The 18,912-nt window shown below is 34.0% G+C and overlaps 1 protein-coding gene across 21 annotated transcripts in view; it reads left to right on the plus strand.

Annotated features, from left to right (window-relative positions):
* The window catches only part of LOC129745252 (complexin), a 588,611-nt gene that overhangs the window by 513,200 nt on the left and 56,499 nt on the right, over positions 1–18,912 (plus strand). The gene's annotated exons all lie outside the window — the stretch shown is intronic.

Here is an 18,912-nt window from a genome sequence, read left to right on the forward strand (position 1 = left end):
TAGATTCACGCTTTCTTCGACGTATCGAAGCCAGCCATCGCTGCAGAAAAATGCGGTGTTTAACCCTACAACCATCGGTTTAGTATGACAAGTTCGGGGTTATACCCCTTTTAAAACTCCGTATTATCGCGATATGGTTTTAGTGCTTCGGCTCTAAAATTTTTGAAACCGGTTCGGTTAACACTGAACTGGTACAGAAATTAAATATTTTACAAATTTTCAATCTCTCCTTCTCCTTCTTCCCGCTCGTTTTGTCGTCATGAAGACGTCATGAGTGGGAGTGGAGTGCGCCCATCGTGTAGCGAGCGCGCCCATCGTGTATATGACGTCATATATACGATAATCTTGATTTTAGTGATTGCTGGTTGTGGCTAGCAAGCCTAATTGACACGTTTTTTGGAGTGATGATTTGATGATAATTACTATGAAAATTTATTTTTCAAACTATTTTGTTTTTTTTTCTTTCTTTTATACATTGAAGAGGGAAAAAAATCAAATTTTTTAAGACAAAAATCATTTTTATTGTACTTCCCAGTTTCGCAAAAACGTAGTGACAAAGTTTATAAAAAAATCACACCAATACATACAAATACACTGACATCGTCTGAACTCGTCGAGCTGATTCGATAGGTACCTATAAAGGTATATCTAAGACCCATAATTAAGGATCTCCCAAATCGACCGATAACTATACCTTTCTGTAAGAAAGGCAAAAAGCCATCTGTTTTGAAAACCGTACAATTTGAAGCACTTAAGATAGTACCAACCTTGCTCTGCACAGTGCTTAGCTATTAATGGTGACTTTTTTTTAAAGTAAGTTATAACGAAGATTCTTGATGGTGTTTCCGATATTACTGCGGAAAAATAGGTAAACGTATGTATTAGGAAACAGTATTTTCAGATTTCATTTAGAGTTTAGAACTTACCTCACCTTACCTCGGCGCTTGGAAGCAGAAAGAGGTTGTTGAATATTGACACCTAATCATGAATCATTTCTGTAATGTGAGCAGTGCGCTGTCAACACGTGCTGATAGGTTCAAGATGTATTAAGTTTAAAGTGATCTAACTTATGTGATCAATAAATTCAGCTGTTTTGCAATTGCATATCAATCCTGCAGCTACGCACCAACGGTTTTTCAAATGGCATACCCAAGTAACATTTAAAGTTTTATAGCAGGCTACTAGATCAAGTTTTGGTTTCATAAGGGGTTTGAGGAGACAAAGAAAATTATCCGTGTTACTTGGGTATACATAATCCATTGTATGAAGGGTGTTTGTAAACAATCACTTAGGGTTGAGTTTTTGAACAGGTCCTCCATTTTGCTATTTGCAAGACCTTTCATTTGACTCCTCAAGAACTCAAATCGGTCAAGCGATCATCGAGAAACGTGTGTGACATTATTTTGTAACATACACACACATACACATATACATACACACACACAGACATGTTCCGATCTCGATGAACTGAGTCGAATGGTATATGACACTTGGCCCTCCGGGCCTCGGATCGAAAGTTGGTTTTTCAAGCGGTTTTTCAAGTTTTGTAAGAAGGGTAAAAAATAAAGAAAAGGGGTCAATGTCACTACTTATCACGGTATTGACATAAAATATCGAAATAACAAGTAAACGGACAATTATCAAATCAAAATTGAAATTATTTTCAAGAAATTTTTATTTCCCGATTTTGTCAGGTACCCTGTTTTGTCAGCCCTAAATTCAAGATGGGTCTGACAAAATCGGAACAATACTGTATTTGATTTTTTTTTTCGAAATTTACATAAAATACTTCAAACTTTGTTTTTTCCATCCTTCGGGTTTTTTGGAAATTTCGAAAGAGGGGGGGGCGAGTGACAAAAGAAAAAATTGCTTTCAAATATGTACAGGATTTCAGACGAAACTTTGAAAAAGTCTTAAGCCAAAATAATGTTTTTCAAAACGTTCCGAAGTTTTCAAAATAGTTGTTATATAAATTTTAATCTTGAAAATCTTATACTCATGGACTTTTCTTAGTGATAATAGAAATAGTTTAAAATTATTTATTCAAAATCTCGCAAATTATAAAATTTAATGTTTTCAAGCGCTATATCTCTTAAGGGACCATTCAAAAATTACGTAACGCGTTTAGGGGGGGAGGGGGTATAGCAGTTTGTTACGGTTTGTGAATTTTTGATAGAAAATTTGATAAAAATGTGTTACGTAGGGGGGTGGGGGGTCGAAAATGATCGAAAATTGCGTTACGTAATATTTGAACGGCCCCTAAGTTAGAATTTCCAGATAATATCTTAATATCAATTTCGGAAAATTATTCCGTCTTTTCATAAGTCAAAAAGTTTTCATTCCCTGCAAAACCCGTCAAATTATGGGTTTTATTTATTTGTTTATTCTTTTAAGGATGCCTTTTAATACGATATGATGTTGAAAAAGTATATTTTAGTAGATATTCGTCAACCTCAAGCTAAAAACCGTTAGCATGGTATGTTTAAAAGCAAAATTACTTAAAAATACGTTTCAAATGAACCAGGAGCACAGATTAAAAGCAAAAAGGCACAATTTTCTCGTATGGTTGGATAACGTGCCGCTATTAAGCCTACCCCCATTCTGATTCTGTTTAAAATAAAAAAATACCGTTGAATTTCTCAAGAAGTGGCTAAAAAAATGAAAATTTTGATAGTAAGTGCATTATTTCATCCAATACTGTATATAAAATCATGAGAACTTTGAAGCGGGATTTTTTGGAAAGAACATTTATGCACTTGTAAGTAAAAATAAAAGCCTCTTATGTATTAGGTACTAAACAGTAAAGCTGATTAAGTTCTAAGACAGTGAATAGTTACTTTTTTATGAAGAGCCCTCGGAGAAAAATTGCCCCGGGCCACCCGAAGGTTTAATTCGACCCTCAATATGTTTGAAGAGTCTAAAAACCAAGAACGAACAAAACTAAAGTATTTCAGAACCATTGATTTTTTTTTTATTTTGATTGAATTTGTAAAAAAAACACTTAAAAGTAACGAAAACGGCATCAATAAACCTAATGTTAAAAATTACGAATAATGACCAAAATGGCAAATCTGGAAATGCCAAATTTTTATCCATATAAAAAAGGAAGAAATATCTAAAATAACCAATATAAAAAAATTATAAAATAGAAAAAACTTTCTTACAAGGCAAAATTAATTAAATAACCAAAACACAAAATGGATAAATGGCAAAAAATTTACAAAAGAAATAACACTGACAAAAATTATCGAAATGACAAAATCGAGATAAAGGTCAAATTTAGCTTAAATGTCATTTCTGTCACTTGAACATTTTTCCTAATTTTGCGAGACATAAATGGATTTTTTTAAATGGAGAGAAGGGTAAAAATAACAACAAAAGAACTGCCAAAAGTTATGAAACAATGAAAAAAGGATAAGAACTACTAAATTTAGACAAATGTAAAAAAACCAAGACTACATTTCCGAAATATCATAAATCGCAAAAATTGAAACATTGAACTGAAAAAATGTAAACAAACACTTGACAAAATTGAAAAAAGTAACGAAAATGATCAAAACAAAACAAAACCATGCCAAAAATGAAAAAAATACACAAAATACAAAACTTAAAAAATTCAAAATGACAGAAATGGTGAAAATGACCAATCTGACATAATTGAGAAAAATGTCAGAAATGATAAAGCTGGCAAGACTTAAATGGCAATCTTTGTGAAAGTGGTGAAATAAACAAATATAACAAACACTTGAAGATTTTTCGAACCAAATAAACGAATTATGAAAGAAAACAATAAAAAATTGAACCAAAATGAAAAAAACGACATAAACAACAGAAAGATAAAAAATAGGAAAAATAAGAATAAAAAAAACAAAACGAAAAAATAACACATGACAAAAATAGCAGAAATATCTTAAACGACAAAACAAATTGGATAAAAATGACAAAACTTACAAAGTTGACAAAAATAAAGAAAATTACAAAAAAAAAAAACAAAAATTCCAAATACGCTAAAAACAACAAAAGTAACAAAAAAAATTCAATATTTTTTTTTTAAAAACAACTTAAATGACCAAAAAATAAAAATCCTGCTAAATAATATTTTATTTTTCACTTCGTCAGCGAGTATCTGTCATTTTTGTCAAAACGTTCGAAACTAGAGACGAATCATCGATTTTGAATTCGGGATTAGGAAATTCAGAAATTAAAAAAAAAGAAGTTCTGAAAAAAAGAAGTTAGATTCCGAATACCAGACCAGGAAGAAATTTTTTAAACCATCTTTTTAACATTTTTAACAGTTATTAAAAAAATATTCAACCAACTGAATTTGAATAGGGTTCACGTTTTATTTAAATTTGATAAAAGGATTCCATAAAAAAAATCTTAAACCAAGTTTCGCTGCCATATTTTTCACCCGTGTGACCTCGTTTAAGTGGAACTTTGATTAAACCCAAACCAAGTCACAGAAGAGAGCGAAAAAAAAGAAGTGTCCTGGAAGTTGTTTCAGTCAGTTTTTCGCCGAGAGTCTATGTAATTAAGTGGAAGAGGACCGAGTTTTCATGTTTTATTTTTTCCCGCGCTTTTTTTTCATTCGCGCCAGTCTGCCTTCCTCGATCCAGCGAGTATTTGCCTTGTTAAGTTTGGTTGAGTTTTTTCCCCATATTTTCTGCTGATTTCCATTCCGTTCCTCGGTTCGTTTTTCTTTCTTCTGAACTTTTCATTTACAAGTTTTTCTGTGTAACAAAGTTTTGTAGCAGAAGAGATTTCATAAACCGTGTACCACCCCGTTGTGTCAAGTTAATCATTCGTGAGTAAAGTTGTTCCAGGAACGGACTGCGACTCCAATTGGTTTGATGAAGTGTGACAAATTTTTCGAAAGGAAAATTGAAAATTCGTTCGACAATATTGAAGCAAAAAGTGAGTCTCAACTATGAATGGAAGAATGTTGCCCGTGTCTGGCCCAAATTGACTCTAGTAGGGAGTCCTTGTGTTCGAGTGACTCCCTAACGGAGTCAGATTGAGTCCGCCGGGTTGTAAATCCGGATAGAAGGAACAAAAAATCCTTCCACCGAAATTCGTGACTTGAAATCCTGCCTGGATTAAGTGATTTGAGTGCTAAGTGCTGTTTTATTTGAAAAAAAAAAACAGATTGAATGTGAACTTTTTGTTCATTTTATTTTCAGTTTTTTTTCGTTTTTTCCACCCTTGAAATCGTTTAATTTCGTTCACGTGGCTTCAAATTTAGTTCGTTCGGAAACCAGGTCATTCCACTAAACCATAACTCACTCGATTCACACACCAAAAAAAAAAAACAGGGGAAGTGACTTTCCCCCCAGTTTGATAGACACAGACCAAAATGGCGGCTTGGGGTAGAATCTAACAACATCAACAGTCATCAACAGTCGTGTGAGGCAATCTGTAAGTCGGGGAAAAGGGGAGAAGCGTACACACATATTTATGGCCTCCGTTTCACTTTGGATCGCTGATTTTTATGATAATGGTCTTTTATTGACTGTGCGTCCTGATTTTTACCACAGAGCTCCGCATATATTTTGAAATCCACACGACACGGTGGGTACTTGGGGGCAATTCAAATTTCTCCCATGAACAATCCAAAAAATATACATAAATTATAGTAAATTGTTTGAACCCCAAACAAGTTTCTATTTTTTTAGGGGACTATTAACCCAAAGGGCGTTTTAAACCAGAAATCCCCCAGTGATCGTAATTCCTTCACTGCCAAGTCAGTTTCCAAACATGGCATAAAACAAAATGTATAATGATGATTTTTACAACCATCTTCCCCTAGTTCTTCGTTCAACTCCCCCTCATACGATGACCACCACCATTTGGGGTTGACCCCAATAAAACAGAAATAAACACAGAGGAAAACAGTGAAAAGTTGAGTGCTGACTGCCAAAAATTTGTGAACATGGAAAACTTTTCACGATTCCCTTCCCAAGCCACTCTTTTCCACTGGAGCCCCAGATTGAAGTCAACAGATTGTAATGGCGATCCAAATCGATCGATTGGCCACCGAGGAACCCCCACCGAAAGCCTAAAGTGAGGAAATCTGTTTAACATTGTGAACTTTGAGAGAAGTGATTGCGTTGTAACACTTCAAAAAGTTGTTGCAGCCCCCCGCCCGGCGCACTTTCGATTAAGGCGATTTTGATGTTTTTATTGGCTGTCTGTCAACGCTTGTCAAAATTTTCTTGATACGGTTTTTTTCGTAGATTTAAACACACATTTTCAATTTAAATGACATTGGAAAAATGTCAACTTCCGGAAACTAAATAACAACAGATAACAAAGCTTTACTTTAAAAGTGACAATTTTATTGATTACTTAGTATTGAAATTGAATTGAATGCATTCCTAAACATCCTAAACAGATTTTTATCGTGTCCAGGGCCAGATTAAACCCTCAGGGGGCCTGGGGCAATTTTTCTCGGGAGGGCCTCTTTGATTTCATTTTTTTTTTCAAATACCATCCCAGAGAATACAAAACATTTTAAACGTGTAAGGGAACTGGAGTTGAGTTCAGTATACTGTCTTCACTTAACCCTTTTGTCTGCGGAGAAGCTAGTTTCTGATATAAATTGTTAATCAATCACGTGCAAACATTGCGAATGAGTTAAGAAATGTATCAAATATGATTTGAGCTAATATTTAGATGAATGAAATTTTCATTTTTTAATACTTTTATCACCAACTAAAATTCTCTGGCTTAGAAAAATAAACGGAGAGATATTAATGTTTTTCATTTAATCATTGAACGTCTAATATATGCTTCATCGAGAAATATTTACCTAATGACAATTGGGAAGTAACATAAAGAATTAACCTTAAGCCGGGTTACAATTCAAGTGAAAATGAACGTGAAAAAATCTTATTTTATCAATAACTCAAAAACGCGACACATCTAGCATATGTAACATGGTGGAATCGATGGAGTATGATTGAAAGATGAAATTCCAGCCAGACTTGATCCTGAAAACCTTCTAGAACTGTTTTCATTTCAATTCCCTCAGTTTTGAACCCGGAATTCCATCATGGCGGAGGAATCAGAATAAAAATAGTTCTTTTAGGCTTTAAGGAATTTAATCTTTCAATCATCCCCCATCGATTCCATTATGTTACAAAACCTAATTTCGCCGCGTTGTTTAGTTATTGATTGTTCACGTGAAGTGTATATGAGCCTCTAGAAGACAAAACTACTAAATAATACAAAATAATTTGATTCCAATTTCATGGACCAACGGAAAAAAGAGTTTAGGAATTCAACACTGAAAATCAAGTAATATTCAAAAACACAATTCAGTGTCTCAAATCTAAACCATAATCTCCAATCAAGTTTTAAGAAACAAAATACAAATTAAATAAAAACAAAAAAAAAAAACAAAAATACAATCAGAGCCAAAGCAGGAATTTGAAATCTTCAAAACACAAAAAAGTGTTCATGAGATATTTATGAATATTTATTATTCTTATCAGATGAAAAAAAAAAACAAAAAAAATTAAATTGTTATTCTAAATGTGACAAAAGTTTCATTTAATGCCCTCCAAGCGAAGGGGGTATGAAAAGGGATAAATGATCAATTGATACAAAAATCACAGTGGTGATTAAATGTTCAAAATACAGAATTAGTCATCATTTAAAAAAAAGTCAAATAAGGAATCCAAATGATTTTAGTACCTTAACGAAAGATCTTGAGTTCTCAAAACCACGAAACTGAACTTCAGTTACTAAAGAAACAACACAAGACTTGAACATCTCAATGAATTGAATATGAAAAAAGATAAGATTAAAAACATAGAAATATTCATGTTTAAAGAATCACACAAAGATATAAGCAACTCAACATTGAGATCGTTTTTATGATAAAAATAATTTGAGAATGATCATTTGGAAAATGATATGCTGAATTCAGTATGTTTATTTCAGTAGAGGATAAAATTTCGATTAAATCAGTTAAAAATGTTTCAATTCGAATTTCAAGTCTAAGACAGCAATTGGGATGAAAATTCAATAGAAAAACTCAGTATTGTCGATCGGTCCAATTTAAGCAACTACAGTTTATTTTTATAGATTTATAGAGAAGAGAGGAAAAAAGGTTTCGAATTTATAAACCAACGGTTTCCAACCAGAAGCTTTTTGTTGACAAGTCTCACCTGTATTTCCCGGGGATAAACAGGGAAAAAAATTTGATGTCTAGTACCTACATGAGGAGGCTAACTAAACGAATTAAATATTAGGAAATTTAAAAAAAATACGATTTCTTTATGACCGGACACCATATTGTTGTCCATGATCGTCCAAGAATTTAAAGTTGAACATAATTCCAATTTGAAACTTTCATTTTTTTATCTTTATAGCACCCTCAAGTGGTAAGCAGAAATACGTATCCAAAAACGAAAATATTTTGGTCCTCTGAGAAACTGTCAATTTTGCTGCCGGTCATAGACAATTTTTCCCTAGTTTTATTCGAAACAAATGTTTCATTATGATTTGTCTTGGTTTAAAATCCCTGAGAAAAAAGGAAAAAAAAATGGTTTGTCAAAAAAAACTTTTTTGAAAGGCTTCATAGAACGTTCAAAATTCAAAAACCCGTACTTACAAGACTTGTGCTAGTGATTTGAGTCATTTTGCTACATTTTTGTGCCATTGGTGCCAACATTGGTGAAGTAATTCGTAGTGTCCGGCCATAGACAACAAATTTTCAAATCAGTCCGGTAGTAGACAAGTTCCCTCTCCATATCTACATATTTCAAAAGCGAACTAATAGAAGTTGAAATTCTAATTTTGTGCTTTTAGTTTCAATTTAATTTGGAGGTTTGGAGATTGTAGGAGCCACCCTTAACAAAAAATAATGATGATCTACAATAAAATAAAATAAATTCTTTCACTTAAATAGAAAGAATAATTTTTCCGACCAGGATGATTTCAAGTTTATGCGATGGCTTAATCGGTAAATGATTAAAATACTTTTATTTGTGCTTCATCCAACGTTTCAAATACTATGTATGTATTCTTTTTCAAGGAACTAAAATTGAGTAGGAAAGCATAAAACATATTTCAAATGATTAACAATTTAATATAAATTCCTTACTCGAACATACCTAAGTGTTATCGTCCAAAACAGATCCGCGGTCCTATAGCGTTCATCGATCGTCGATATTCTGGCTGCAAATTAGAATTCAAATTTTTATTCCAGTTTTAAAAGTGAGAAAGAAACTGTGCGGAAGGATCTATCAATACAATACATCATCTAGTTTTGTCAACATTTATTTGTCAATTAGATAAACAATCTAATCATGTCAAAACGCTCACGATTTTGAGTTTTTTTTTTAAACCAAATTTTGTTATATTTTTGCTAATTTTCTATGGAAGCCCCTCTTCTTAAATTCTGATAAGTTTGAAAGAAAACCATTTTCGGTGTTGAAAACGGCTACAGATCAAAATTAACGCTGAATGGTTCAGCAGTTTCCGAAAACTGTTCAGTTTTGTCATATTTTTGCTTATTTTATATGGGAGCCCCATCTAAATTAATTCGGTGGGGTTTGTTCTGTATTTTCTGAGATTTTAGAGAACAGACAGACAAGCAATGATTATAATAAGTATACAGATGAAATCTGACTTAAAAAAAAATGAGAAAAAACTTTCAATAAAATAAATTATTTTAATCAAAATTTGTTTGTCAATTCAACCAAGCATCTAATCATGGCATTTTGTTTTTCTTTTTGAAAATCTCTCAAAACTGATTCGAATTTTGTTTTGTTTCTGGTTATTTTGTATTCAACTAAAAATCTAAGATTTGTGCCAAGCTATCAAAAAAGTTTAAAATTGTTTGAATTTTGTCGCATCGTAAGTAGATTTATATAGGATCCTCCCCCCTTTCAACAATGGCAGAAAATTTCCATACAATAAATCGTCTGAGTATGTCAAAAGTTGTTCAATTATACAGGCATCTCATGATAAAAAAATTCGTTTTTGTAGAAAATTTAATAGAAATTGCTTCAAATTGTATGTTTTGTGTCATATTTATACGAATTTTGTAAGGGAGCTCCCCTTTGTTGAGTCGAAGCAGTTTTTAAGGATTATAGAAACTATCACCAACCTCAAAAACTCTCATTTTCTCGAAATTTCACATTGATCAGATCAGCAGTTTTCGAGTCTATAAGAAACAGATAGAAAGAAAGACAAACATTCATTTTTATGTATATCTATATATTTCAAATGAATTTCTGTCTGGCTGTGTGTTCTCAATAGACTCAGAAACTCTCAGACTCTGAAAGGGGGAGGACCTCTTGAACAAAATAAACATGTATGAATAACTCGAGAACCCATCATGCAATTGAAACCAAACTTGGTATGGAAGTGTATTTAGGTACGAGAAATGTTCCTAAAATAGTTGGCCCCTCCCTCCTGCCAATGGGGAAATAGTAAGCGGGGAGGGGGGCTCCCATACTAATTTTGCAGAACTCAAGCACTAATCAAGTAAATTGAATCCAAATTCGATATGGGTGGTTATTTGGGTACGAGAAATATTTTTATGATTATGCGGGACTCCATTCTCTTCGATTGGGGAAAGGGGGGAGGGGTCTTCCATACCATTTAATGCATCATTCGGTAACTAATGGATCCAAATTTCACATAGGAACGTATAAGGCTACGAGTCAAGTTTCAAGGATGTTTGAGACCCATCTATCCTTCCACGGAATGGATAAGAAGGGGAAGGGGATCTCCCATACAGTTTTATGCTTTACTCGAGAACTAATCGAACAAAAAAAATCATTATGGAAATATATTCGAGTACAAAAAATGTTTTTTTTATAATTCGGAACCCTTCCCTCTCTCCAACGAGAAGAGGGAAAGAAAGAAGGAGGTATTCATACAATATTCTTGGATCAGTCGAGAAATTGTTATCCAATTTTAATCGCAGAGGTTATTTGAGTAGATTTTTTTATATGATTGTTTAAGGCTTCTTCCTCCTTTCATAACTCGAGTGGTAATCTAGCAGATGGTAACAAATTAGGAAGGTTATTGAAATAGAAGAAATATTTCTGAGATGATTTGGTTTCCCTCGCGGAATTGGAAAAAGAAGAAAGGTGCATACGTTTGTTTTGATTAATTCAAGAACTCATCAAATCAGTTTAACCCAACTTTCCATGGAAGAATATAAGGGTACGAGGAATGATTCTATGGTTATTATAAAATAAAACCCTTTTTACCTTCCAGTTGGGAAAGAGAGAGGGTTAAAGGTGTTCCGCACATTTTTTTTAATAATTGGGGAACTTATTATGGAGAGGTTAATGGAACACCGTCATATTTTGAACCCATCACAGAAGTGTTCAAACAGCAATCAAAACATATTTGAAGCAGTATCAGCAGTCAAACCTTTGTAGAGTAAAACTGTCGAAGAAGATCAAGAAGGCTCATCTCGTTCGACCTCGATCACGCTTAAGACGTTGAAAAAATTCGTCTGTGCTCCCCGCAAATTGCGGAGATTACTTCACATATCTTCATAAATTAATAAACGGTATTTCAGAATTTTCAAATTTTGTAGGCTCCTGAAAATTCTCAGGTAGAAACTCCCGGATTGCAACATCGGTTCAGAATAAATGAATGCGAAGGATAATGGAACGAACTCACCAATTGTTGAAGTAGCAAGTGTGTTTCCTCTTTCGACGAATCGTTCAACCTGCTTGAGGTGAACGAAATCAACGAAGAATCGTGTCGGGGAAACATGCGATTATTGATTACAATGCCTTATCCACTAATTCAAGAAAAAATCACAATTTTACAATAAGAAACTCCTCAAACTTCGAAAATTTAATTTTCACCGCGACGGAGCAAAAAAAACACGTGCGAAACTAACAAATCATCGCCTACTTCTTCTCGCTGAATCACAGCTAATTTCTTTTAAAATGAAAGTTTCAACTAACGTTAAGGGGGGGGGGGGGGGGGGGGTATGGTCTAACGGGTAAAAAAACACCATTTTCACGTTTTTTTTCTAGAGCTATCGTTCAAACAAATGTATTCAAATTTTTTGCATTATACAAAGCATTGTTAAAAGAACATTTAGTAATTTTTTCGTAGAAAAATATTGAAAAATGAGCCGGTGACGGAGCACTTTCGAGGATGAAGTTTTAGAAAACAGGATTTGCGGTGGACACTGTATCTCAGCACAGAATCATCCGAAGTCAAAAAATCAGGGCAAAATATTTTTAATAGATGTTTTTCTGGACCCCAACGTTTTTATTTAACCTTAAAATTTTTTTATGAAATTTTTGTGACTGTTTGAAGTAAAAACTACGATTTTTTACGAAAAAATCCGCCATTTTTTATCTGTAAAATCTCCCCAAAGTAAAAAAAACAAAAAAAGAAAAACGTTGGGGTCTGGTATTTTATGTGTAGAAAATATGTTCCAAATTTGAAAAGAATCGGATAAGTAGTTTTCAAATGACGATGTCCACGGACTTTAAAAATGTGCTTTCGAGAAAAACGCGTTTGAAGTTTCTGCTCTTGCTTTCTTGCAGTATTAGATAGGAGGAGATAAAGGCCTATAATTTCTACAGTTTTGCTTCAATTGACTTGAAAATTTGACACAACATTCTTGAAATGTTTTACAATAAGAAAATAAAAAAATAAAAAAATCGTTTTTTTGAAAGTGTTAGACCCTACCCCCCCCCCCCCCCCCCCCTTAAGTAGGACAAAATGGACATTAAAAAAATGTTTAAGAACTATCCAAAATCCATTTATTCGAAAAGCACAAACTTTAAGCTCAAAATCTCCGTTTGAGTCTGGTTCATTTGTCCGAACATGTTCGTGCTTGAGTCCGACAACAAAATTTGTTGCACCGGAACAAACGATTGCCAAGACCCGGTTCTCGATCTCGAGTGTTGGAGCAAACTTTACCAGAACCAAAAACAAATTGTCCGCTGGCCTTTGCCGTTGCATTCAACTCCTACGTGGGTAAAGATTTTGTTACCCAGAGCAGCAGTCCAGGTTTAACAGGGGAAATCATTCGAGAAGGGGTTTATTCATGGGACCGCTCTCCAGTCCGGAGATTAAGTTGACTTAGTTGCCTTTTCACTCCCAGGACGACCAGGTAACCGGCACCAGGAACTTCCTTTGTGGAAAGATTGCCATTCAAGAGCTTTTCCATCGTGAGACCCAAGTTGGGATGTAGTTTATTTTCCCTAGGGAGTTTCGATTTGAAGTTTAGAGTTGTTCCAGGAAATCAAAGAAATTTGCAGTTTCCATTTAAAAATTACGGAATTTGAAACTGGATTTTTAATTCTTTCAGAGAAAAAAAACTTAGAACCACCCTAAAGAATAGTCAAACACCTTGAGGATTTGTGGACTTAGGCTAGAGAATGTACTTGTTATTGTTTCAAAAACACCGTTAATTTTACCCCTTCCCCAATGCCTTTCATCCTCCGTAATCAACGAAATTAAAATGAAATTCAAACTTATTCAAAGTGATTCGGTTCATTCAGTGGAAATTTAAAAGTCGAGTATAATAGTGCAGAACTTTCCCGGCTGAATACGTTGAATAGCGAAATAACACAAATTTCACAGCTCAAGATAAGCTGACTCCATTTCGGTAATTGTTTTGTGGTGCCGGAAGTAGAGAAAAGATTTGCCAAAAATAGCAAACCTTTTACCAGCTCTCGACCTCGACCAACCACAGAGCGTTACGCAACTGGAAAATGCAGTTGGCTACCTTTCAGTGGATTAGGGGGCGAATTTTCCACCTAGACGAATTTGCATCCGGTTGTGGGCCATTGTGGCTTTTTGAATGGAAAACCGGTGTTTGCTAAGTTGTAACATTTCTACAAACTTTGTGGTTGATGAGGACGATAGCTTAGGGTACTTAACTAGAGAACTTCCGACTTGTTTAGTCCTTCAATCATTGTCAGAATCTCTAAGAGAGAATTTAACTTTGAGCATTGAAAATTTCATTTCTCTTCAATCAAAAATTAACTCAAATTACAATTTGCCAAAGAAACAATCAAAAGCTTATTTTAACTCAAAAATTTAATTTATATTCGGCCTGTAATTAACTTTCCCTGCTTAATTTCGTCTCACAGCTCATTTACCCGAATCAATTTTCCGGCACTCATAAAAGAGTGTTTTTTTTTTCGCTCTCAAAAGTGAACACACACAAGCCGTCCGTCGCATAATTAAAACCGGCGACAGTGAAAAGAAAAATAAAAGTCTGACACGTACCATTTACTGCCATCAATGACTGGTTGCTGTTGTTATTGTTAATTTTCCAGGGCCATAAATATAGTTCAACTTTTCAACACCGACGAAGGTTTTTGTGCCGTGGAAAATTGCAAAAAGCTTCCCCCTCGCATGCGAAAAATTTATTAATTACAGCTCGAAACAAGCCCTGATATTGCTTGCTACTAATTGCAACTGAAGTATCAATTGCCGCCACTTTGCAGTCTGTGACTCCTGTGTGAGTAGGTTGGGGCAAAACTAAGGGACGGGTCAAGTCTTGCGACCCAGCCGGCCGGCCATCGTCAAATTGGCTCTCTACAGTTTCCATTAAAAAACGATAATCGAGTTTGGCATCAAATTACCAATTTAAAGGCATATTGTCTCTCGTCTGAAGACCGGAATCGTTTTCCATCTTTCGATATGATGCAACCGATATAGTCAGTCGGAACGAACTTTGCCCAGCTCAGCTGAACTGAAACGGGCCTGATGGGACCCATTTTCCATCAATCTTGGATGACCGAACCAACCATCTAACGATGGATGGGAACGAATGGAAAACTTTGGTTTCTTTCCCTCCTCACTCACAACCCTCCTAAGATGGTTTAACTACTGAACTTAGCTTTTTTTCGTCCAGTTCGTTCATTCGAAGTCACAATTTTAGGAAAAGTTTCTTGATGATTAAAAACTATGAATGAACTAATCCAGATTGTTTCAAGACCAAGACGGAGACGATGTCGACGATAGTAATCAAATTCCAAAGTTGGTAATTGAGTTGATTGTATCTTGCAGCTCATGAGCAAAACTTTTTCAAACGAACTATTAAATCATATTTCTCGTCATCTTGAACGGATAGATTTTCAATTATTGGCATTGTTTAGAAGCTGTTATTGACGTTCGAGCAGCTTTTCTTCTCATAAAACATTTACATCAGGGATAAATTCTGTTTTGAATTTAATAACAATATCGAAACGAACAAGAGCAGTTGACCGTTCATCGTAAACCGTTCGTATGATAACCCTTCTATGGCGACCGTCAAAAATTGGTTAAAAAGAGTTTACTATTTCATTCAAATTTCTAACCCACTACTCGCTCAAACGAATATGTTTCAGCTGTCCTCTCAACTAACTTGGATTTTTTAAAAACGAACACAAACACATACAGGATCTCAATGAAACATGATGTTTCCTCGAAGAGATTCCTTTTTTCTTAACTCTAAGCGTACATCTTTCGAGGACATGATGGCTAGCATCTTACAAATGCTAAAACCACCAACCCACCGAAAGTGTACTATGTATGCCGTAACCAGGATTCGATCTCACACCCCCTGGCTTAGAAGACTTGAAGGCTGTCCACTACGCCACGGGCGGCGGCAAATTCCTTATTCTAAGCTGTTCTCCCGAATTGATGTTTGCAAGCTGTCTTCCTGACTCGCATTTTTCGTAATTCCAAGCAGTCTGCTCAATGGGCTTTATGTTCTCACAAATGGGCGCTTTCAGCAGTCTCCACGACTCCTTCTTACGATTTTATGGGAGATAACACTCAGCTTGCTTAAAATTCTTCCAAATATTTTTAACACGTTCGTCGCCACGCTCATTTTGGTAGTTCTATTCAGAGATGCCAATGTTCCTAATTTTCCAGGATTTGGCTGATTTTTCGAGGCCCAGCTTGACAACCTGATAAGTCATTGAATTTCCCTGATTTTTTAAAATAAATATGACTGATTTTGCCTTATTTTTGCGAATGTGATGAAAAATGGGTAGTAAGGAACTGCATACGATGCCATTGCTGAAGTGTAAATATGAACCGACGACCAAAAAGTAAGTCAATCACTTTAAGCGAAATTTTCGTTACTTTGACGTCCAAATTTTTATTTAACCAGTGCCTGATTTTTGGGAAAATCAAAATTGCCAACCCTGGCTTCACCAACTGGGCCTTAAGAAATTCTCGAAGCGTGAAAATATTTAATGAGAGCTTCAAGATTTAAAACGCTTGATGAAACTAAGCGGCTAATTTGAGTAAGAGAGTGTCACCCGTTTTTGATGTTACAAAATAACGCTTCATACCTTCAAACTTTTGACAAATTTTTACAAATCATAATTTTAATTAGGCACTTATCAAACATCACTTGGCTCTGAAAAGGATATATTTTCTCACTATTATGAGATAAATTCCAAATTTCACAGTTTTGAAACTGCAGTTTTTCGATAATCCTAATTCTTAATTTTTCCATAATTCAAGTACAGAGATTTTTAAAGTCTGATAACAAATAACAAAAACGATCTTTTATTTTCAATTTGCGGATTCATATCTGCCATCATTCGACATCCAAATTTTGAAATATGATCCTGCTTGTTATCTCAGAGACACGATCAAAGTTTTGATTGAATATTCCAATGCTCAAATTTTTCCTTAAGTTTGAAACGCTTCTAGTATAGAAATGACAAAAAAATGCGCTTTATTCAAACTATCCATTCATTTTCTAAAGTGAGTTTTGATTTAAGTTTTTAAAAAAATAGACGGATTTTGAATTCTTATCTGGATCTGGATGACTGAACTGAACTGGATTTTAATTCGAATCTCTTTAATGTTGAATGCTGTTTAATTTTTATTTTTATTTTATTCTTTTGCTGAATTTGATTTCAATTCTAATACTTGAATCATGTTCTTTATTCTACTGTTGATTCGAGGAATAAAAATAATCTCTTCTCATTTTGTCGACTATTTTGCTGAGATTCTGCTCTTCAGTATTGAATTTTGTCCAAGAAAACTGATATCAATTTATGGTATTATTTTAGGTTTTGAACCACAGTCAGAACAAATTTTTAATTTGCTTTAGGAACTTGAATTGAAATTTTTTATTCAGATTTAGAATTTTAAATGCTGAAGCCAATTGCTTTTTTTAAATCATTATTCTGCACAATAATTTTAGACTGGAACACTGAATTGTATTTTGCTGGTTCACAAGTATATTTCTCAAAGAACATTTTGATTTTAAATGTGACTTCGACTTTTTCAACTGAAACTAAATTCCCAGCCAACATTTTGTTGGCTATATTCTTATGCTGTTTTGATATACGTTCCATATTCGTTATAGAGTGGTCGTATAAAAGTTGAAAAATAGTATTTACCTATAAAAGTGGAGACAATATACATACATCCATAAATCTTTTTTTTCTAGAGTGACGAAAACTACACTAATTGAGCGCTATCCGACACCATATTCGTATCTGCTGGAAAAATGCAAGATTTTGCTCTTTTAGCCTTCAAATCGTTGCCAGCGAAAATATTTTCCAGTTCTCTCATTGGTCAATATTATTCAATTCCCATCTGTCCCACATGTCGATGATTTTCTCACTTGAAGCTCGTATTGGAGCAAAATAATTTCAAAATTTGCAAACATGGCGGACTTTCTATCATATCCGATTTAAACTGACTTCAGACGACATTTTATACGATCTTTTCACTATGCGGTTGGAATTGCGATTCGCAATACCATTGAAAACGACTTAAGTTATCATTTCTGATAAGATTTCGTGTTTGCTGGGTTGTGAGGCTGAATATTCAATCAGGGTTGATCTCTCGAGTTTTAATAAACGATCTGCAGCTTTATTTTGCATTTTTTTAAAGCAGGAATATAGCTTGTTTTTAGAATAAGTTAACATGCTTTTTTTTACAAACTGTTACAGATATATCTTTAATGAAATAGAAAAAAAATGGGGGTTCTCCTAGAAAAATTTACCCGGCGGCTGAAGAAGCTGTCCTGGGAGCTTAATCCAGCCCTGCTAGTATGATAAAAATAACAAACACTCTAAAAATAACCAAAAAAGAAAAAAAAATGTGTCTAAAACATGATAAAAATTCCAAAAAGTAACTAAAAATCATCAAAAAATAATGTAAAACTGCGTTAATAAGAATATGAATGGATTATTTCTAATAATGAGTGAGAAAAAAATTGATGAAAAACTCCGTTCGATTTTGGCAACACTAAGTTGTCGAACATGTCACCAAAAAATGGGCTGGTGTTAAGAAAAATAAGTATCAAATTATATCAAATTCAATTAATTGAAATTTTATGTGTTTTTCAACAACAGAAGCAAAACAATGTGGAAAGATTTTGTTTGATCGGAAATTCTCTGCTTGAAGTATGAATATATTAAATAGATGTAGGTATTGTAGAAGAACTGATTATTATTAAATGGCATATTTTGTATAAACGAAAAAGCCGCAAATAAGTAAATTCAACTCACAAGAGGATTCATGTGCAATCATGTGTTTCATCAATTACAAAAACTTTCAAGAACTTTGTAAAACCCTATGCTTTCCAAAAAATTTACTGATTTTCAAGAGGTGAATTTAAAAAAAAAAATACTGTTTTCATTTCATCGAGTGAATTAACGTCAAAAGTTGTCTCTCTTCTATAAGTTGTCTATCTTGGTGATGTGTCTACCTTTCTTCTTAACATTAGATCTGAAAATGTTATCTGATTTTCTTTTGCATACCGGAGGACAAATATTCGTGAAAAAATCACTAAAGGTTTAAAATGTTTTTAAAATGTTTGACCGGTATTGATAGTTCTTGTAACTGGGCTACACATTTAGAAAAAGTTCATTCGTACGCCATCGTGAAATTTGAAATTAGATTGTCCATTTTAACGTTCCCAGGAATTGAGAAATCTGACGA

Source organism: Uranotaenia lowii, chromosome 1 (assembly GCF_029784155.1).
Source record: "Uranotaenia lowii strain MFRU-FL chromosome 1, ASM2978415v1, whole genome shotgun sequence".
NCBI lineage: Eukaryota > Metazoa > Arthropoda > Insecta > Diptera > Culicidae > Uranotaenia > Uranotaenia lowii.